We start from the raw sequence: 22852 nt of genomic DNA on the forward strand, positions 1-22852 counted from the left end.
ACATAAGTATTCAGACCCTTTACTCAGTACTTTATTGAGGCACCGTTGGCAGCGATTACAGCCTCAAGTCTTTTTGGGTATGACTCTACAAGCTCGGCACACCTGTATTTGGGTAATTTCTCCCATTCTTTTCTTCAGATCCTCTCAAGATCTGTCAGTTTGGATGGGGATGTCAATGCACAGCTATTTTCAGGTTCCTCCAGAGATGTTCGATCGGTCTCAAGCCTGGGCTCTGGCTGGGCCACTCAAGGACATTCACAGACTTGTCACAAAGCCACTCCTGCGTTGTCTTGGCTGTGTGCTTAGGGTTGTTGTCCTGTTGGAGGGCGAACCCAGGCCCGTACAAAGCTTTTCAAAAAGGGGGGTGGCATGACAGGATTACAAAAAACTTAATGTGAAATAATGTGCGCACTGCGCACATCACGAGCACGAAGCGTGAAGTCCCTCGATGCCAGGGTCCAGGAAGCTCAGGGGTTTTAGATATATTCTGATGCATTCTGAGCCTTATTTTGGAGCATTTTTGCACCAAATTTAAGACCAATATTTCAGAAATTAACAGGAATCTGAGAGGTAGCTTTTTCACACAAAGGGTGCTGGGTGTATGTAACGAGATGCCAGAGGAGGTAGTTAAGGCTGGGACTGTCCTAATGTTTAAGAGACATTTGGACACGTACATGGATAGGACAGATTTAGATGGATATGGGCCAAACGCTTGTGAGTGGGACTAGTTTAGATGGGACATGTTGATCGGTGTGGGCAAGTTGGGCTGAAGGGCCTGTTTCCACACTGCATCATTCTATGACTAAAAAGTGAAGAAGAAAAATGCATGTAGATAAGTAGAGCAGATTTGAATGAGGAGTGAAATGTAAGTGCAGATAGAGGTTTATGGGTGGAAAGGAACATAGGAAAGGAGGGGGGAGAGTGGGCTTGGGCAGATGGGTGAAGGGAAAATAGTCACAAAGTGCTGGAGTAACTCAGTGGGTCAGGTAGCATCAGCGGAGAATATGAATAGGCGACGTTTCACAGAGTGCTGGAGTAACTCAGCGGGTCATGCGGCATCTCTGGAGAACATGGATAGGTGACATGTCACTGAGTGCTGGAGTAACTCAGTGAGTCAGGCAGCATCTCTGGAGAAAAGGTATAGATTATATTTCGGGTCAAGACCGTTCTTCAGTAATATTCATGATGTGACATACATAGACATTCCTGAATGTTACCCAAACCATCGTGAGCTACTTTGTTACGGTGCTTGCCCTCTCATATAACGTCTCTGCTGCCTTGGGTGATGCAGGACAGGACACAAGCTTTGGGGCATGGAGCGAAGTTGTTGCCGTCTGTCCCAGCCTGGTAAAAACCTTGATGGAGTGAATGTGGAGAGGATGTTTCCACTAGTGGGAGAGTCTAGGACCAGTGGCCACAGCCTCAGAATTAAAAGACATTACTTTAGGAAGGAGATGAGCAGGAGTTTCTTGTCAGAGGGTGGTGAACTGTGGAATTCATTGCCACAAACAGCTGTGGAGGTCGTCAATGGACATTTTTCATGAGGAGATTGATAGATTCTTGATTGATACGGGTGTCGGAGGTAATGAGGAGAAGGCAGGAGAATGGGTTTGAGAGGGAAAGATAGGAGTCATAGAGTGATACAGTGTGGAAACAGGCTCTTTGGCCCAGCATGTCCCATCTGCACTAGTCCCACCTGCCCACGTTTGATCTATATCCCTCCGAACCTGTCCTATCCATGTACCTGTCTAACTGTTTCTTAAATGTTGCGATAGTCCCTGCCTCAACTACCTCCTCTGGCAGTTTGTTCCATACACCTACCACCCTTTGTGTGAAAAACATACCCCACAGATTCCTATTAAATCCTTTGCCCTTCACCTCAAACTTATGTCCTCTGCTCCTCGATTCACTTACTCTGGGCAAAAGACTCAACCATATCTATTCAAATCATGATTTTATACACCTCTATTAGATCATCCCTCATCCTCCTGTGCTCCATGAAATAGAGTCCCAGCCTACTCAACCTCTCCCTATAGCTCTGGCTCTCTAGTCCTGGCAACATCCTCGTAACTCTTCACTGTACCCTTTCCAGTTTGATGACATCTTTCCTGTAACATGGTGCCCAGAACTGAATACAATACTCTGAATGCGGCCTCACGAACTTCTTATGCAACTGCAACATGACCTCCCAACTTCTATACTCAGCCTGACCTGCTGAGTTACTCCAGCACTTTGTGAAACGTCACAGAACAGGGCAAGATTAGCAAGTTTGCTGATGATACAGAAGTGAGTGGTTTTGTAGATAGTGAAGATGGTTGTGAAAGATTGCAGCAGGATCTGGATCAATTAGCCAGGTGGGCAGAGGAATGGTTGATGGTTGCATGGTTCCTTGAAGGTCATGTCGCAGGTATATCAGGTGGTCAAAAAGTATTTTGGCACTTTGGCCTTCATCAGTCAGAGTATTGAGTATAGAAGTTGGGAGTTCAATAAGACATTGGTGAGACCGCATTTAGAATATTGTGTTCAGTTCTTGGCACCATGTTATAGGAAAGATGTCAAACTGAAAAGAGTACAGAGATCCCCATCCTGAATCAGTCCAATCAGGGTTGTGTAGTCTGCAAACTTGAGAAGCTTGACAGAGGTGTCTGTGGAGATGCAGTCATTGGTGTGGCGAGAGTAGAGGAGAGGGGAGAGTATGCAACTTGCGGTGCTCCTATGCTGAGCGTTTGCGGGTCTGAGATATGCTTTCCTGCCTCACATGCTGCTTCCTGTCGGTCAGAAAGCTGGTGATCCACCGACAGAGGGGTTCAGGCACAATCAACTCAGAAAGTTTGGAGCGTAGTAGCTCTGGCACAATGGTGTTGAATGCAGAGCTAAAATCAACAAACAAAATCCTCGCGGTCTAGGTGCTGGAGGATGAAGTGCAGGCCCAGATTGACTGCGTCATCCACAGATCTATTGGTCTAATATGCATAATGCAGAGGGTCCAGCAGAGGGATTGTGATATTTTTCAGCTTGGCCAGCACAAGCCTTTCAACGGTCTTCATGACTACAGAGGTCAGTGCGACAAGCCTGTAGTCATTAAGACCAGTAATCCTTACCTTTTTGGGTACAGTGACAATAGTGGAGACTTTGAAGCAGGCAGGGACTGGTTTGCAGGGACTGGTTAAAAATGAGTAATTGGGTGTGAAGTGGTGATTGGAGTGGGATGGATGTAGAAGGGCCCAGTCTTTGCAGACTGAGGTCAGACTGTGAGTGGGTGTGAAGTGTTGATTGGGGTGGGAAAGAGTCCACTCTTTTCTTACTGGAGTATTGCCTTAAGTAGGTGTGAAGTGGTGAATGGGAAGGAGAGGGTGCAAGGTCCATTTTTTACAGACTGGGGTCTGGCTGTGTTTGTTGGGGAGGGGGTACCAGGGTTACGTTTCTGATTTTCAAACCTGCAGTAAAACTCATTCAGGTAGTTCATCAGCTGACGATTGTCCAAAGAGCGGGGGGCTTTCCTCTTATAGCTGATGATTTCTTGCATGCCCTTCCAAACTGAAGAAGAGTCACTAGCTGAGAACTTGCTCCTCAACTTCTCAGAGTATCTTTCCTAGGCAGAAGTGGCGGCGCTGTGATACAGCTGCGGCTCGCCTGCAGTCTGTCTGTTTTTACTTTTTATGTCAGTTTTTTTTGTCTAGTTTAGTAATTTTTTTGGTTATTAGGTGGTGTTATGTGTGTGGGGGGAGGGTGAAACAGAGCTTTCTGTCTCTCCCTTCGGGGGAATGCGACTTTTTGTCGTATCCCCCTTCTCTTCCCCCGTCTGCGCTGAGGCCTAATGGCGGAGCTGGCGGCCTCCAACCTGCGACCGACCTCGAGGGTCCGGAGGTAGAGCCAGCCAGGACTCACCACCGCGAGGCTGGCCGTCTTCGAGCTGTGGCGACGTCCGGGTAGCGGCACGACTCGGCGCTCCGGTGAGGGTGGACGGTGCGGAGCTGAGACACTCCTGTGCGGCCGGCACGGCTACCGGCTGGAAGGTGCTCCCGTGTGAGCAGCCCGGTGCGGGGCTGAGACGCTGCCTTGTGGGCGGACCGGCTACTGGCTGGAAGGTGCTCCCGTGTGAGCAGCCCGGTGCGGGGCTGAGACGCTGCCTTGTGGGCGGCCCGGTGCGGAGCGGAGACGGTGCTACGGCGGCTGAGGCGGCGGCGACCTGGATCCTGGGCTCGGCCGCGGGCCGGTGGAGGACAATGTCGGGAGCTCGCAGGTCACAGGCTGGTGCCTGTTTTCCGGAGCACCCGTTGCAACAGCTGCGGGCAGCTTCGACCACCCCCCGGGCCGCCATCGCCCGGTGGGGTATCGCCTCGGCGCAGAGGGAGAAGAGGAGGGAAGAGACAGTAACTCTAAGACTTTTGCCTCCATCACAGTGAGGAGGTGTTTGGTGAACTCACTGTGGTGGATGTTAATTTGTGTTTATTGTGTTTTGTTATTATTACATGTATGGCTGCAGGCAACAGCATTTCGTTCAGACCGAAAGGTCTAAATGACAAATAAAGGATTCAATTCAATTCAATTCAATTCCTCTTCTCAGCTCTTTATGGATTAGGCTATCTTTTAACTCTTTAACGTTAGGCTATCGGCTTGACGCATATTTTCCCCCACCCCCCCAATCTCGAAATGGAAATGTTACATCTGTATATAATGATCCCATTAAAATGGATATTTATGTCACAAACTATGGAATCCATATTTTTCAGTATTGTTATCAAGGAAAAGAAAGCAGTTCCAATTGTTTGATACTATTTGATATTGTTTAATATTATTCATATGGAGGAGAAAATATAATGGCTCTAAAACCTAACTTAATTTTGCAATCTCACTAAAGATAATCCCCCTTTCCCTCTCCCCTCCCCTATTTCTCTCTCCCCTCCCTTACCCTCTCTCTCTCTCCCTCCCCCTCTCACATCCCCCTCATCTTTCTGCCGGGGGGGGTGAAGATGAAGGTGGAACGGGCCCAGCAAGGGCCCAGCGGGCGGGGGGATGAAGGTGGCGTGGGCCCAGTGGGGGTGGCGTGGGCCCAGTGGGGGTCAGCGGGGGTGGCGTGGGCCCAGCAGGGGTGGCGTGGGCCCAGCAGGGGTGGCGTGGGACCAGTGGGGGTGGCGTAGGCCCAGTGGGGGTGGCGTGGGCGGGAGATGGCTTGGGCCCCGGCGGTGGGGGATGCGAGGGGAGCGGGCCTCGCCGCAGCGGCGTCTGGTGTTGGGGTTACAGCCGCTGGGTTCAGATTCAGCCACTCCCGCCCGGCAACGGGAGAACGGAGAACTGGTCATTTCCAAAGTGGAAACACAGATTTATTTTATTTTATTTTTTTTGATTTTTTCTTACTCTGGGGTGAAAAAGAGGGGGTGCGATCGCACCCAACGCACCCCCCCTTCAGACGGCCATGGAACCTCCGCCCCAGTCTAAGGTCCAGAGCGCTCTGGAGCAGGTTTTCATCAAGGATCTCTCTGTACTTTACTCCGTTCATCTTTCCCTCGATCCTGACTAGTCTCCCAGTTCTTGCCGCTGAAAAACATCCCCACAGCATGATGCTGATACCACCATGCTTCACAGTAGGTATGGTATTGGCCAGGTGATGAGCGGTGCCTGGTTTCCTCCAGACGTGACGCTTGGCATTCAGGTCAAAGAGTTTAATCTTGGATTCATCAGACCAGAGAATCTTGTTTCTCATGCCTTTTGGCAAACTCGAAGCGGGCTGTCATGTGCCTTTTACTGAGGAGTGGCTTCTATCTGGCCACTCTACGATAAAGGTCTGATTGGTGGAGTGCTGCAGATATAGTTGTCCTACTGGAAGGTTCTCCCATCTCCACAGAAGAACTCTGGAGCTCTGTCAGAGTGACCATCGGGTTCTTGGTCACCTCCCTCACCAAGGCCCTTTTCCCCCAATTGCTCAGTTTGGCCAGGCGGCCAGTTCTATGAAGAGGTGGTTCCAAAGTTCTTCTATTTAAGAATGACGGAAGCCACTGTGCTCTTCGGGACCTGCAATGCTGCAGAAATTGTTTTATACCCTTCTCCAGATCTGTGTCTCGAAACAATCCTGTCTTGGAGGTAAACGGAAAATTCCTTCGTCTTCATGGCTTGGTTTTTGCTCTGACATGCACTGTCAACTGTGGGACCTTATATAGACAGATGTATGCCTTTCCAAATCATGTCTAAACAATTTAATTTACCACTGGTGCACTCCAATCAAGTTGTAGAAACATCTCAAAGATAATCAATGGAAACAGGTTGAACCTAAGCTCAATTTTGAGTGTCATAGCAAAGGGTTTGAATACTTATGTAAATGTGATGTTTCAATTATTTATTTTTAATTTCTTTGTAAATTTTTCTAAGCATCTGTTTTCGCTTCTTTATTCTGGGGTATTTTGTGTAGATTGATGATTTTAAAAAAATTAATCCATTTTAAAATAATGTAACAAAATGTGGAAAAAGTGAATGGGTCTGAATACTTTCTGAATGCACTGCAGTTTGAACTGGAGATTATTTAGTTTGCTCAAGGCAGGTTTGATGCTGACCTTATTTCTTCCAGGGGAGAGGAAAATTATCTGATACCATTGCTGCTCTAATAATACTCCACTAATTATGTTGCCATGGAGCCTGGTGCAGAGTGAAGAAGATTAAGGCTCAGATTGTGTCTTGTTGACTTGATGGATTGATGCATCAGTCATATGTAGGCCGATAATCAGATAAGCATTTAGGGTGGTATTGTGGCACAGTGTAGAGTTGCTGGCTTATAGCATCAGACACCCGGGTTTCATCCTGACTAAGGGTTCTGTGTGTACGGTTTGTACGTTCTCCTTGTGACCGCGTGGGTTTTCTCCAGGTACTCTGGTTTTCACCCGCACTCCAAAGACATGCAGGTTTGTAGGTTAAATGGCTTTGGTAAAAATTGTAAATTGTCCCTACTGCGTAGGATAGTGTTAGTGTACAGGGTGATCTATGGTCAGAGTGGACTCGGTTAGCCAAAGGACCTGTTTCTGTGCTATATCTCTAAAGTCTGGTCTAAAATGTCAAGTAAATTAAATTTAAACTAAAAGCTAAATACAAATTATTTAAAGATGAAAGTTTTGTGATTCTATTGTTATTTTGCCAAAGGAAATTCTGTTTTAGAGCTTTGGATAATTTATTTTTCATTATCGCTTAGTGATCTTGAAGTGATGTGGCAGGAGTTTATTCTACTCTGCAAAACTTCCAGTGGGGAATATAGCTCCAAGGGAATGTAATGGGCTTGTCCCACAGGCGCGATTTTTCAGCGGACTGCCGACTGTCAAGTTGCCGGCAGTCGCCTGAAAAACCGGCAACTGTAACGGCGACTATCAGAGTGGAACACACACACACACAAACACATCGCTTCCTTCACCAGCCGTTATGCAGGGCAAATGGGGGGAGCGCTGTCTAAAAAATTCACACGGTGCAAAGGCACGGTGATACAGACACACGCCACGATGAACAGGAAGGTTGGCGCTGTAATTAAGATGGCTAGCACAGTGTACGGTAAGTCCTTTAAAAGAGAGGGGGAAGAGGGGAGGAAGAAAGGGGGGAGGAGAAGGGGGGAGAGAAGGGGGGAGAGAAGGAGTAGAGACAACTTTTAATAAGCTTGAGATACATGGCTGTGAAGCTTGGTGGACATTTAACATTACCGGTCGGTTATCCTTGGTTCTGAAAACTATTGCTAATTTTTTTTTCTGAATGAGTCAATGAAATTCATCAGTCAGCACCGGCTACGACCTACGAGAACCTCTGAGAACCTTCGATCTCCTGGCAACCCACTAGGACCTGCTGGCGACCCACGTACGGCACGAGAATTCTCGCTACGCTCCATGGCAGCTTCATTCTAGTCACCGCTAATTTTTCAACATGTTGAAAAATTCACGGCAACCATAATGAGGCCGCGGCTAGTCCCAGAATGTGGGAACTCCTCCCGACCATGAAGGTGATTCCCCAGCAACTACCCGCGAACATGTGGCGACCATGTGGCGACTGCGTAGTCTCCTGCAGTCACCCAAAAAGTCGCCTACGTGGGACAGGTCCATAAGGAACTGCAAATGCCAGGTATAATCTTCAACCCACTAATGTTACAGGTGTGAAGACTGAAGCATGGAATCACTCCTGGACGACACAGAAATGAAAATTTTAATAAGCAGTATGCATAGAGGAGAAGGGGTTGCAGGAGGAAAATGTTTGACTCTATGAAAGTAGTCTGAAGAAGGGTCATGATCTGGAACCTCACCTATACCTGTAGAAACAAAGAACTGCAGATGCTGGTTCATGCACAAAAGGACATAGGTGATTACACAAAGTGTTGAAGTAACTCAGCAAGTCAGGCAGCATCTCTGGAGAACATGGACAGGTGATGTTTAGGGTCTTCAGTTTGAAGAAGAGTCTAGACCTGATATGTCACCTATCCATGATCTTCAGAGATGCTGCCTGACCTGCTGAGTTACTCCAGCACTTTGTGTAATCAGTATCACCTCTACATGTTTTCCAGAGATGCGACCTGATCCATAAAGTTACTGCTATTTTTTTTGTAAACCAGTTTTATTTTTGCAGTTCCCTATGTCCCTATGACGATTAATTCTGTTAATTTAGATAACTCATTTACTTCAATCAAATTCAAGACAGTGGGAGTGTGAACTCTTTAGATTCTGGAGTAGTTCCTGAGGATTGGAGGGTAGCTAATGTAACCCCACTTTTTAAAAATAGAGGGAGAGAGAAAACGGGGAATTACAGACCAGATAGTCTAACATCGGTAGTGGGGAAAATGCTAGAGTCAGTTATTAAAGATGGGATAGCAGCACATTTGGAAAGTGCTGAAATCATTGGACAAATTCAGCATGGATTTATGAAAGGTAAATCATGTCTGACGAATCTTATAGAATTTTTCGAGGATGTAACTAGTAGAGTGGATAAGGGAGAACCAGTGGATGTGTTATATCTGGACTTTCAGAAGGCTTTCGACAAGGTCCCACATAAGAGATTAGTATGCAAACTTAAAGCACACGGTATTGGGGGTTCAGTATTGATGTGGATAGAGAACTGGCTGGCAGACAGGAAGCAAAGAGTAGGAGTAAACGGGTCCTTTTCAGAATGGCAGGCAGTAACTAGTGGGGTACCGCAAAGCTCAGTGCTGGGACTCCAGCTATTTACAATATATATTAATGATTTGGACGAGGGAATTGAATGCAACATCTCCAAGTTTGCGTATGACACAAAGCTGGGGGGCAGTGTTAGCTGTTAGGAGGATGCTAGGAGGCTGCAAGGTGACTTGGATAGGTTGGGTGAGTGGGCAAATGCATGGCAGATGCAGTAAAATGTGGATAAATGTGAGGTTAACCACTTTAGTGGCAAAAACAGGAAAGTAGACTTTTATCTGAATAATGGCCAATTAGGAAAAGGGGAGATGCAACAAGACCTGGGTGTCATGGTACACCAGTCATTGAAAGTAGGCATGCAGGTGCAGCAGGCAGTGAAGAAAGCGAATGGTATGTTAGCATTCATAGCAAAAGGATTTGAGTATAGGAGCAGGGAGGTTCTACTGCAGTTGTACAGGGTCTTGAGGAGACCACACCTGGAGTATTGTGTACAGGTTTGGTCTCCTAATCTGAGGAAATACATTCTTGCCATAGAGGGAGTACAGAGAAGGTTCACCAGACTGATTCCTGGGATGTCAGGACTTTGATATGAAGAAAGACTGGATAGACTCGGCTTGCACTCGCTAGAATTTAGAAGATTGAGGGGGGATCTTATAGAAACTTACAAAATTCATAAGGGGTTGGACAGGCTAGATGCAGGAAGATTGTTCCTGATGTTGGGGAAGGGGTCACAGTTTAGGATAAGTGGGAAGTCATTTAGTACCAAAATGAGAAAAACATTTTTCACACAGAGAGTGGTGAATCTGTGGAATTCTCTGCCACAGAAGGTAGTTGAGGCCAGTTCATTGGCTATATTTAAGAGGGAGTTAGATGTGGCCCTTGTGGCTAAAGGGATCAGGGGGTATGGAGAGAAGCCAGGTACAGGATTCTGAGCTGCATGATCAGCCATGATCATATTGAATGGCGGTGCAGGCTTGAAGGGCCGAAAGGCCTACTCCTGCACCTATTTTCTATGTTTCTATGTTTCCATGAAGGAATTTTGGAACAACATTTGATCATCTGGGTACAGTATAAGATTTGTTTCTTTAGGCTGGGAGATTCATTCCCAAATCCTATTACAATGTACCAAGTTGCATAATTCTATCCAGGCTACCTTGGTAATTTTGCTGCAAATGAAGGTGATTATTCCAACAGAATGTACATATAATGAGAACTTAGTTCCCATTCCGGTCTCAGTAAAATGACCTAAGATAATAAGGAATAAAATAATCATGGGTTTTCATTACCGTGAAAGAATAATTCCGATATTCAGTAGTGAAATATTCAAACATTGCTGCAGACCATTACACTCAGCCCAATCCAAGCCTCCAGAGATGCTCTTTAGAGCTGCAGAGAAGGATTTTGAGATTAGTTTGCACCACAGTCTGGCCTGCTAAAAGCACAAGTTTCTGTTGCAATTATTGAAATAACTCTGTTCATGGTCGATGTGACAGGATCAACAGCAGGTCTAAAGGACAGACACTGCTCATGCGGCAGTCTGATTCTCCCTCAGATTTATGCAGTCATAGAGTGATACAGCAAAGAAATAGGTCATTCAGCCCCCATCCGTCCCTGCAACCAAGATGCCTATCTAAGCGAGATGTGTAGGACGGAACTGCAGATGCTGATTTAAACCGAAGATAGACACAAAAAGCTGGAGTAGGTGACGTTTCGGTCGAGACCCTTCTTGAGACTGAAGAAGTCTGAAATCCTCTTGTTTACCATTTCCAAAAACTGTAAAGTGTTTGGGAGCGTGATTTCCCATCCAAAAATCTGTACTGACTATTCCTAATTAGTCCCTGTCTATTCAAATACTGGTAAATCCTTTCCCCATAGAATCACTCCAGTATCTTAACCAGCATTCATGTCAGGCTCGCCGGCCTGTAGTTCCCTTGGTTCTACTTGCTTCTCTTCTTAAAAAACAGTATAACATTAGCTTCCCTCCAGTCTTCTGGAACTGCGCTTGTTTTCTAATGATGAAGAAAACATATGGGCAAAGGTCTCTGCAACTTCTTCCATAGCTTCCCACAAAGTCCAACGATGCACTTTGTCAGGCCATGGGGATGTATCCTCCATAATACGCTTTTAGTCTGTCAATACCTTTTTTTCGGTAATTTGTATATGGTCCAAACCATCTTTTGCTTCAATTCCTGAGCTTTTGTGAGTCTCCACAGTGAAAATGATGAGATATTAATTAAAAATGCAGGTTAATTTACTTTCAGGATACAGCGTGGAAACGGACTCTTCGTCCCACCAAGATTACAATGACCTGCGATCACCTCGACATTAGTTCTATATTGCACACCCGGGACAATTTATAGAAGTGAAGTAACCAACAAACCTGCATGTCTTAGCAATGTGGGATGAAACCAGAACACCTGGAGGAAACCCATGTGGTCACATGGAAAATGTCCAAACTCCGCATGGACAGCATCAAACCCAGGTCTCTAGTGCTGTATGGGAGCAACTCTACCACTGCGCCGCTGTGCCACTCTGAATGTCACCTATTTCCTGTGGTTCCCCATATAGATAGCCATGCTAATCTTTAAAGGGATCTATTATGTCCCTAGGCACGAGTTAAAGGCCCTGTCCCACTTACTTGACCTTGGCACACAAATTACGCGACCTCGTCGTCGCGTTGTGGCACACGGGCATCGTATGGCCACGCGGGGCCGGTCCCACTGAGAAGCGCGGAGGGGTATGGAGTTGTGCGCGGTATCGCGCGGGGCTCCAAAATTTTGTAGCGAACTAAATCTTCGCGCGCCACCGGCCTGTCGCGTAACCGAAGGCCAAAGTGGAACAGGCCCAAGACCCTGGCGCGACGCAACTTCTCACGTCCAACAGCAGCAGAAGCAGGAAAACGATCGCCGAGCTCGGCCTGGGGCTCACGGACGTTGCGGATCCGGTCCGCCCCCACTTCTACTCCCAGAGCGGGGCCAAGAAAATTGAAGATATACACAAAATGCAGGAGTAACTCAGTGGGACCGGCAGTATCTCTGGAGAGAAGGAATGGATGACGTTTCGGGTCAAGACCCTACTTTCAGACTAAAGAAGGGTCTCGACCCGAAACATCACCCATTGCTTCTCTCCAGAGAGCTGCCGGTCCCGCTGAGTTACTCCTGCATTTTGTGTCCATCTTCAAATTACGTCACACGCTCCAGTCGGCTATGTGGGCGCATGAAGACGCGAGTGACCTTCGCGGGACCGTCGCGCCTCAACGCGACCACGAGGTCGCGTAATTAGCGTGTCAAGGACACGTAAGTGGGACAGGGGCTTAACTCTTAACATATCAGTAGAAACTCAAGATTTTCTTTTACCTCACCTGCCAGTTCACGTTTCATGCCTTCTTTTTGTCCTTCTGCTTTCTCTCTTCTTGTTACACAAACACTTATACATATAACAATTACAGCACGGAAACAGGCCATCTCGGCCCTACAAGTCCGTGCCGAACAACTTTTTTCCCTTAGTCCCACCTGCCTGCACTCATACCTTAACCCTCCATTCCCTTCTCATCCATATGCCTATCCAATTTATTTTTAAATGATACCAACGAACCTGCCGCCACCACTTCCACTGGAAGCTCATTCCACACCGCTACCACTCTCTGAGTAAAGAAGTTCCCCCTCATGTTACCCCTAAACTTCTGTCCCTTAATTATGAAGTCATGTCCTCTTGTTTGAATCTTCCCTATTCTCAAAGGGAAAAGCTTGATCACATCAACTCTGTCTATCCCTCTCATCATTTTAAAGACCTCTATCAAGTCCCCCCTTAACCTTCTGCGCTCCAGAGAATAAAGACCTAACTTACTCAACCTATCTCTGTAACTTAGTTGTTGAAACCCAGGCAACATTCTAGTAAATCTCCTCTGTACTCTCTCTATTTTGTTGACATCCTTCCTATAATTGGGCGACCAAAATTGTACACCATACTCCAGATTTGGTCTCACCAATGCCTTGTACAATTTTAACATTACATCCCAGCTTCTATACTCAATACTCTGATTTATAAAGGCTAGCATACCAAAAGCTTTCTTTACCACCCTATCTATATGAGATTCCACCTTCAAGGAACTATGCACGGTTATTCCCAGATCCCTCTGTTCAACTGTATTCTTCAATTCCCTACCATTTATCATGTACGTCCTATTTTGATTTGTCCTGCCAAGGTGTAACACCTCACATTTATCAGCATTAAACTCCATCTGCCATCTTTCAGCCCATTTTTCCAAATGGCTTAAATCACTCTGTAGACTTTGGAAATCCTCTTCATTATCCACAACACCCCCTATCTTAGTATCATCTGCATACTTACTAATCCAATTTACCACCCCTTCATCCAGATCATTGATGTACATGACAAACAACAGTGGACCCAACACAGATCCCTGTGGCACCCCACTAGTCACTGGCCTCCAACCTGACAAACAGCCATCCACCATTATTCTCTGACATCTCCCATTCAGCCACTGTTGAATCCATCTTGCTACTCCACCATTAATACCCAACAATTGAACCTTCTTAACCAACCTTCCATGAGGAACCTTGTCAAAGGCCTTACTGAAGTCCATATATACAACATCCACTGTTTACCCTCATCAATTTCCTGAGTAACCTCTTCAAAAAATTCAAGAAGATTAGTCAAACATGACCTTCCAGGCACAAATCCATGTTGACTGTTCCTAATCAGACCCTGTTTATCCAGATGCTTATATATATTATCTCTAAGTATCTTTTCCATTAATTTGCCCACCACTGAAGTCAAACTAACAGGTCTATAATTGCTAGGTTTACTCTTAGAACCCTTTTTCAACAATGGAACGACATGCGCAGTACACCATTCCTCGGGGACTATTCCCGTTTCTAATGACATTTGAAATATTTCTGTCATAGCCCCGGCTATTTCTACACTAACTTCCCTCAATGTCCTAGGGAATATCCTGTCAGGACCTGGAGATAGGATTAGTGTAGTAGGATAGTGTCGTAGGATTTGCTTTGACCCACCTGCATAAACGTGACCAGAGTCCATGTTTTTTGAATGCAGTGTTTAGTGTCCTTATTTTAAATCTGTTGTGAATTAAATATTAAAGTATTTTCCAGCATACATGAGTTGTTCATTCAGGAAGCCTCAAGGGCCCACTGTTTCCTTGCCTTATCTTCCAGCCTTGATATTTTTCATTCTTTTGTGTTCAGCGAAGCGATTCTACTAGCTTTGAAATTTTTGTTACATGATGCCTTAAACCGTTAAACACTTTGTATGAGAAAAACAATTCAATTTAGTTGAGGGGGAAGACAATCTTCAAGGTTATTGACTGAAGCTGGGTGAAAAGGATACTACATTTTTTTCTGAACTCTCATTACATCAAGAGTAGTTACCACTAAATAACTTTTTAATTGCATTATTGCACAATGGCTAAAACAGCAATTAAGCTATTTATTAGGGATGGACTCAATTAAAATAACCTAAGGTACTATTCTCCACAATTTTATGAACCATAATTAAAAGTGCTTTACTGTTCTTGAAACAGCTTTCAATTTCTCCTGCATTGAATGCTTTACTCTAACTATATTTTCAGCTCAGTGTGCAATGGTTGTATTCAATGCAACTTTAAGGAGTCACGAACATTTAATGTGGCTTCAGTGGAAAGATGATTTGAACCCATTTTACAGTGGAAAGATGATATGAGCCCATTTAAAAAAGAGCATAGAAACAGGCTCACTGAGCCCACGCAATTACACTAATCCTACAATAACCCCAATTTACTCTCTTTGAATTTGCATCTATTCGCCCAACATTTTACTATTCACCTTTCCAAATTAAAAAATCTAAATGGTGTAATATCTTATTCATAAGTTAAAGCAATTTTTAAAATAGTTTTTCATGGCAATTCAACATTTGTTGTCCATGTCTCACTGCTCTTGAGAAGGTTATGGTGAACCACTGCAGCTTTTCCAACAGTGTCAATGGGAAAGGAGTTCCAAGATTTAAATGCAGTCATAAAACTGAAGAACTTAAAACTAGACTTCTTATTAAATTGAATGATAGAAAGTAAAAAGGGTATTGCATGTATCCAAATGTGGATGTTTTCTACTGGGAAACCTTAATTTCTTGTTTGAACCTCTCCAAATAGTTTCCCATCCCTATTAAGTCATTTTGACCCCAAAGGATATTTCTCAACCACTTGCTTCTCTTATTCAGATCATCCAGACACAAAGCCTCACTCATTTCAAAAATAGACACACAATCCTGGCATAACTCAATGGGTCAGGCAACATCCCTGGAGAAAATGGATAGGTGACGTTTTGGGTCAGGACTCTTCTTCAATTTTCTACAGAGGTGCTGCCTGACCCGCTGGTTTAAACCAGCATCTGCAGTTCCTTTTTCATCATTACATTTTATCACATATTCTACATGTATTGTGATAGTATTCAGTTTTTACCCTGTACCATCTTTTTGATTAATTCCTTGACAGTTCACTGCTCAGTTTATCACAGTGGCACAGCTGGTAGACCTGCTGCCTCACAGCGCCAGGGTCCTAGGTTCAAATCTGACTTCAGGTGCTGTGTGTGTAGAGTTTACACGTTCTCCCTGTAACCACGTGGGCTTCCTCCGGGTAATTGCCCTGAGCGTGCAGGGAGTGGGTGCGAAAGTTGGATAACATGGAACAAGTGTGAATGGGTGATCGATGGTCGGAGTGGATTTGATGGGCCAAAGGGCCTGTTTCCATGTATCTCTAAGAATAATCTCAGCACCAAATCCCTCATAATTTGGGAAGATCAAAGTCACTCTCTTTGGGCCTTGCACTATATCTTCATTTCCACTATCTGACTCTGAACTGGACTATTAGTCATAGAGTCATATAGTCATAGAGTGATACAGCGTGGACACAGGCCCTTTGGCCCAATATGTCCACACCAACCAACATGTCCCAGCTGCACTAGTCCCACCTGCCTGCGTTTGGTCCATATCCCTCCAAACCTGTCCTATCCATGTACCTGTCTAACTGTTCCTTAAATGTTGGGATTGTCCCTGCCTCAACTACCTCCTCTAGCAGCTTGTTCCATACACCCACCACCCTTTGTGTGAAAACGTTACCTCTCCGATTCCTATTAAATATTTTCACCTTAAACCTATGTCCTCTGGTCCTCGATTCCAGCTTGACAGCATCTTTCCTATAACATGGTGCATGGTAACATATTGACAAGCTTCTTTAACCCTGAACTGTCATTCTGATAGCAATGTCACTCTATAAGCTTCCATTGTAATCCCAATTGTCTCCATCTGCCACTGGCATAAAAACATAAGAAATAGGAGCGAGAGGTGGTGGTTTGTTCCTAATGCCTGCTCAGCAATTCAACAAGATCATGATTGAACATTTACTTCCATTCCACCTCCCTAGATTGGTTGCATCTCCATATCCCTCTAATATCCAGAAATGTATCTATCTCAGTTTTAAAGAAAATCAATGACTGAGCCTCCAGAGATCTTTGGGCTGGAGAAATCCAAAGATTCATTCTCCTCTGAGTGATTGCATTTCTATACATTTCAATCCTAAATGACATCACTTTTATTTTGAAACTGTGACCCTCGAGTTCCTCCTTGTATCTACCCTGTTAAGCCCTCTAAGAATTTTGTATGTTTCATGAGATCTCCGCTCATTCCGCTCAAAACTCTTTACCAGGCTTTTAGCGTCAGAAGTGATCTTCAGAATCATTTATCATCTTCCCCCTCACAAAACGGCTTCATTTAACGTAACTCGCACCAAGTTCTAAAATGATGCTACCAGTTTAATCAAGGGCGAGCCTCACCCAGACACTCCCTCGTCTCCTCACTCCCATCAACAGGCAAGAGGTACAGAAGTGTGAAAACGCACACCTCCAGATTCAGGGACAATTTCTTCCTAGCTGATATCAGGCAACTGAACCATCCTATCACCAACTAGAGAGCGGTCCTGAGCTACTAACCACTTCATTGGAGACTCTCAGACTATCTTTAATCGAACTTTACTGGCTTTACCCTGCACTAAACGTTATTCCCTTATCATGTATCTGTAAACTGTGGACGGCTTGATTGTAATCATGCAACATAAGCTTTTCACTGTACATTGGTACATATTACAATAAACTAAACTAAAACATAATTCAACTGGGTGGCATGGTGGCGTAGCACTGGAGCTACTGCCTTATAGCGCCAGAGACCCAGGTTCAATCCTGACTACGAGTGCTTGTGTGCAGGGAGTTTGTACGTTCTCCGCGTGACCTATGTGGGCTTTCCCCAGGAGCTCCAGTTTCCTCTCACACTTCAAAGACATACAGGTTTGTAGGCTAATTGACTTGGTATAATTGTTTATTTGCAATTTGCAAGTGTTTATTGGATAGTGCTAGTGTATGGTTGATCGCTGGTCAGCGAGGGCTCGGTGTGCCGAAAGATCTGTCTCCGTGCAGTATCTCTAAACTCAAAAAACTAAACTAAACAAACTCTGTGCTTGCGAACTATAAAATGTTCGCAAGCACATGTTTGGCTCACTGCCAAAAAGGTGGAATAAATTCAGTACTTGTCACCAGTTATCACTCTAAAACGGACCTGCAGTCCATCGCCACCAGTCAGTTTAAAGGGAGATATATGCAGCCTCTGTGCAGCCTCTGTGCAGCTGGTCAACAGCAGTCAGCTTCTAAACTCTAAGCTCCATACATGGGAACTGGTCCACAGAATGCCTACAACAGTAACTCACATTATAAAGAGACATGTACAGACATGCTTATATATTTTGTATATACTGAAATCTGAAGGTAGAAAACAAAGTTCTGGAAGATTCAGATTCAGATTCAGATTCAGATTCAGATTCAATTTTAATTGTCATTGTCAGTGTACAGTACAGAGACAACGAAATGCATTTAGCATCTCCCTGGAAGAGCGACATAGCAAATGATTTGAATAAATAATAATAAGTGTCCGGGGGGGGGGGGGGGGGGGTGATTGGCAGTCACCGAGGTACGTTGTTGAGTGCCGAGGTACGTTGTTGAGTACCTGTGGTGCGTCTGTGGAGTGAAGTGAACCCTTTTGGGTCAGGACCTTCTTCAGGCTGAAACATCATCTGACCATTTCATCTCCTCAGATGCTGTTTGATCCTCTGAATTCCTTAGAGTCTCTTGTGTCTCATTCTTTGAAGCAGGCATGATAATTTGAGAAGGTGGCTGATATAATCTACTATAATACACAGGTTGAAGTATTGATCCAATTCTGGGCATGACACTTTAGAACAGATGTTGAAGTCTTGGTGAAACTGCAATTGAAATTTACCAAAAGGTAGTGTGCACTATAATAACGGAAAGAAAAAATAATTTTGCTGATGACTCCACAATCCCGTTTTTTATCTTGGGTTTTGAAATAGTAGCTGGGTAAATGCCAACATAAAGTGGGAATAAATCCGTTTCAAAGTGTCCAAGACTTCTATTAGATTCTTCAATGTGAGCAGCAAAATTCAGAAATTCAGGTAAAAACACAATATTGAATTTGTTGGCACTGCTGAGCTTCCCGTATTCATCCTTCACCCACCCAATTGTGTCTGCACTTTCCTCCAAAAATTCCTTTGACGTGAATGTTCTTGCAGAATCCATCCTGTTCCTTCTACTCAATGGCACAACATAAACCCATCGGCTGGTGAAGCCAAAACAAGCTACAAAAACGATAATATTAACATGTTGCGAAGCTGTACCCACGATTTCATCCAGCTACTGAAACTCAACCTTGCTGTCTGTCTTGATGTCTCTTGTTGTTTCACACATTCAGAAATATTTGAAGGATTTGGACGCACATAGTCTCTTGCACAGAGTGGGGCAACTCTGCTAGAAGGGGAAAAGATTTTATAAGTGTCTGAGGGGTAACTTTTTCACGCAAAGAGTTTTGGTTGTATGGAATGAGCTGCCGGAGGTAGTTGAGGCACGGAAAATCGCAATGTTTAAAGAGCAATAAGGTGCAAGGATAGGACAGGTTTAGATGGATATGGGCCAAACGCAGGCAAGCATAGAAGGGACACATGGGTTGGTGTTGACAAGTTGGGCAGCAAAGCCTATTTCCACACATAATGACTCTATGACTCTAAAACATTTTTTAAATAAAAATTTGGTGTCCTGGAAGCAGATTCACCAGCACATGCTGGGGAATTGTAAGGAGTTCCTGATTCACAGCTGGACTCCAAAGAGGGAGCACAGTCAGCAAAGGCCAAGTAAACATCTGTCAGGAAGTTCAGACCTGAGTTTGGATGGGAATCCTGCAATTTCTGACACCTATGCAGCTTCATGCGGAACGGTGGCTATTTTCAAATATCATAGGAATTGCGGAATTTGGCTTGAGGACTACACAATGGAATGGTGGAAATAACATGGAAGAGGAAGGCATGGTCATACAGTAGGTTTGTCTTGGTACAAGTCTTCAACTGGGGAGCTGAATCAATGAGCTTCTGGCTTCATTCCCTTTGAATAGTTTAGTTCAGTTTAGTATAGTTTAAAACCCACTAGGGGCAATGTGTGATGGCAGCCTCTGCCTACAGTCTGTCTGTTTTTTCATCTTTTTGTTATTTATAGTCTGTTTAAAAAATTATGTTTTGGAGGTTTCTTAGTATTTTTATGTGGGGGAGGGGGGGAAGGTTAAAGGGAAACCGTTTATCAATAACTTCCTGGCGAGGATGCTTCTTTTTTCCAAGTCGCATTTTCGCCCCCCTCCCCCCCTTACGACCTACCAACTGGATTGGTGCGGCCTTTCCTGCCGGAGACCGACCAGAGATTCAGCAGCGACGCAGCGCTGGATTCATAGCGGAGCGGGCGATGCCTTACCTGGGATCGCCGTTTGAAATTCCGGAGTGTTGGGCCTGTTGCTTCAACATCGTGGAGCTGTGGTTTGTGGAGCTTCCAGCCACGGGTGACGCTGACTTCAACATCGCGGAGTCCTGGGATCCCTTTGCCGAGGGCGGCTAGTGTGAATCTCTGCCCAGCTCAACCTGTGGACTTCGGGAGCCACGGTCTCCGGTAAGAAATGGCCGATTTGGAAGTCCAAGCTGCTGAGAGTGTTCTTCCGTTCCGACGTTGGAGCTCCATCATCCCGGCGAGAGGGCCTGAACATCAGGCCGCCATTGCGGTGACTGCGGGAGGCTCGGGAGGCCCCGACCACGGGTGAACAACAAAGAGGAGGATAACTGAACTTTGGTGCCATCCCTCACGGTGGGAAACTTTTATTCCACTGTGTGGGGATGTTTATGTTAAAGTCTATCGTGTGTTGTGTTCTTTTTTATTCGTATGGCTGTATGGTGAACCCAAATTTCACTGTACCGATTGGTGCATGTGACAATAAATGTAAACTTGAACTTGGACTTGTAGAGTTTAGTTTAATTCAGTTTAGTGATACACATGTGGAAACAGGCCGTTTGGCCTACTGGTTCGCACCAAATAGCGATCAATTCACAAAAGCCAATTAACCTACATACCTGCACATCTTTAGAGTATGGGATGAAACCAGAGCACCCGGAGAAAACCCACTGGGTCACAGGGAGAATGTACAAACTTCATACTGACAGCACCCGTAGTCAGGATCGAACCCGGTTCTCAGGTGCTGTAAGGAATTAATTCCACTGCGGTTATGGTGAGAAGGCAGGAGAATCGGGTTAGGATGGAGAGATAGATCAGCCATGATTGAAGGGCGGAGTAGACTTGATGGGCCGAATGGCCTCATTCTGCTCCTGTCACTGTGCTGCCCTAAACTCTCCAACAAGTTAGCTGATCCACTCCTCTAGTCTGAAACAATTTTAGCTGGTACACTGACATGAAAACAATCTTCTGTTCAATTTTGCCAAACACAGCCTGACATATTGTCCAGCACCTTTAGATTTTATCTCAAAACATTTGCAGTTGCGAGGACAACCCTTGAAGAATTGTTTTTTTCCTTGTATTTCTAAGCTCTCTAAGTAAGAAAACACAACATTGTTTGTAACGTTTGATTAGAATTAGCGTTTATATTCCAGTCTTCACTTTAAACCATGTACTCCTGTAATTAGAGGTTTAGACTAATTAAAGCTCTTAAGGGGAAATTCACTGATCTGTACTCTCAGCAGGAACTGCTTTCAAAACAAATCCTGGTTGGACAGAGATCTGAAATATTGCAGCACCAATTTCAATCCCTTTAAGCACAGTCCCTTGTTAAGAGTGCAGATACATGCCTAAAGTATTGAACATTTTGAGTAATCAATAAACAATTCACAACATCCTCGCCTCATTAAATGAAAAAAAAAGATTTTTTTGGCCAATTATCAATTGGTGCCTGATTGATCTGAATGAGCAAAAGGACTCTCTCATATTTTCTATATTACTATACGTAAAGGAAAAGTATTTAAAGAATTGAAGTAAAGAAATGAAGTAAAAAATTGAAGAAAGAAGTAGTGAAAGATGGTGGGATGAGGAGAGGAAAGGGACGTCGGGTCACGCGAACTACTCCGGTACATCAAGCGAGCGTGTGTTCCAATACACCAAGCAAGCCGGCTGACTAGACTTTGAACTTTGAATAGCTGTGCCAAAAAGGGCATGATCCAGTATGTATAAAATATGCAAAAAGAATTTCACTGTGCAGCAGCATATGTGATAAATAAGGCACTATTGATCATTGATCACAAGGTATTGAAAACTTGTATATAAATACACGGCTGGTTTCTTTGTCTTGCTAGTGTCATGCTTGCTATCCTCACCATTCTGTCTGATATTTTAGTCCACTGCAGCCTTATATTCTAACTACATGAAACTGGTAGAGGTGCTGTTTCACAGCACCAGATATCTGTGTTCGATCCTGACCTCAGGTGTTGTTTCTGTGGTGTTTGTGCATTCTCCCGTGACCACATAGGTCTCCTCTGGGTACTCTGTGGGGTTCCATGTGGGTTTCCTCTGGTTTTGAAGGTTAACTGGCATCTGTAAATTGTCCCTAGTGTGTAGGGAGTGGATGGGAAAGAGGGGTAACATATAACTAGTGTGAATGAGTGATAGACAGCATGGACTCAGTGGGCCGAATGGCCTGTTTCCATGCTGTATATTTCAAACAATCAATCAATCAAACATTTATCACAGACACTGGTAACAAATCAAAACTTTGCCCCCTAGCAAATTAATGAAATTTCAACACTTTTAATTAATATATTTCTCAACAGTGTTTTGGTTCAGGGAATAACTTTTGTTTTTTTTGCCAAACTAAGAAAAATAGAAGCACTTTCCCTTTGGTGCCCACATGGACCTTTAATAGATAGTTTGCAGAATCAAGAGGATCCTCAATCAAACCTGAGAACATCTATTGTCATACAGAAAGGGCCTTGCTCGTGGCTACCATGGCTACCAATGACCCTGGACATTTATCAAGCCTGAAGGTAGATCCATGAAATGAATGGAATTTGTCCTTATTTTCTTGATTTTTGCTGGGAATCTGAAGCCTCCATGGCTCCACAGGCTTTGAAATTCTTGACTTTAATGGGAACTCTCCCTCTTTGACATCATCACTGACCAGCCAATACTGCGACAAACAGTAGCTCCTGATAAAGACGAGCTAATTTTCTTTTTGGAAGTCTCTCCAAGTCAAAAGGAGATATGCTTCCCACCATCTGTGCGATGTCCAGATCTCATAAACATCCCCATAAATCACTGCAGGCAATTGGAAACAAAACT

This window comes from Amblyraja radiata, chromosome 4 (assembly GCF_010909765.2).
Source record: "Amblyraja radiata isolate CabotCenter1 chromosome 4, sAmbRad1.1.pri, whole genome shotgun sequence".
Classification (NCBI taxonomy): Eukaryota; Metazoa; Chordata; class Chondrichthyes; order Rajiformes; family Rajidae; genus Amblyraja; species Amblyraja radiata.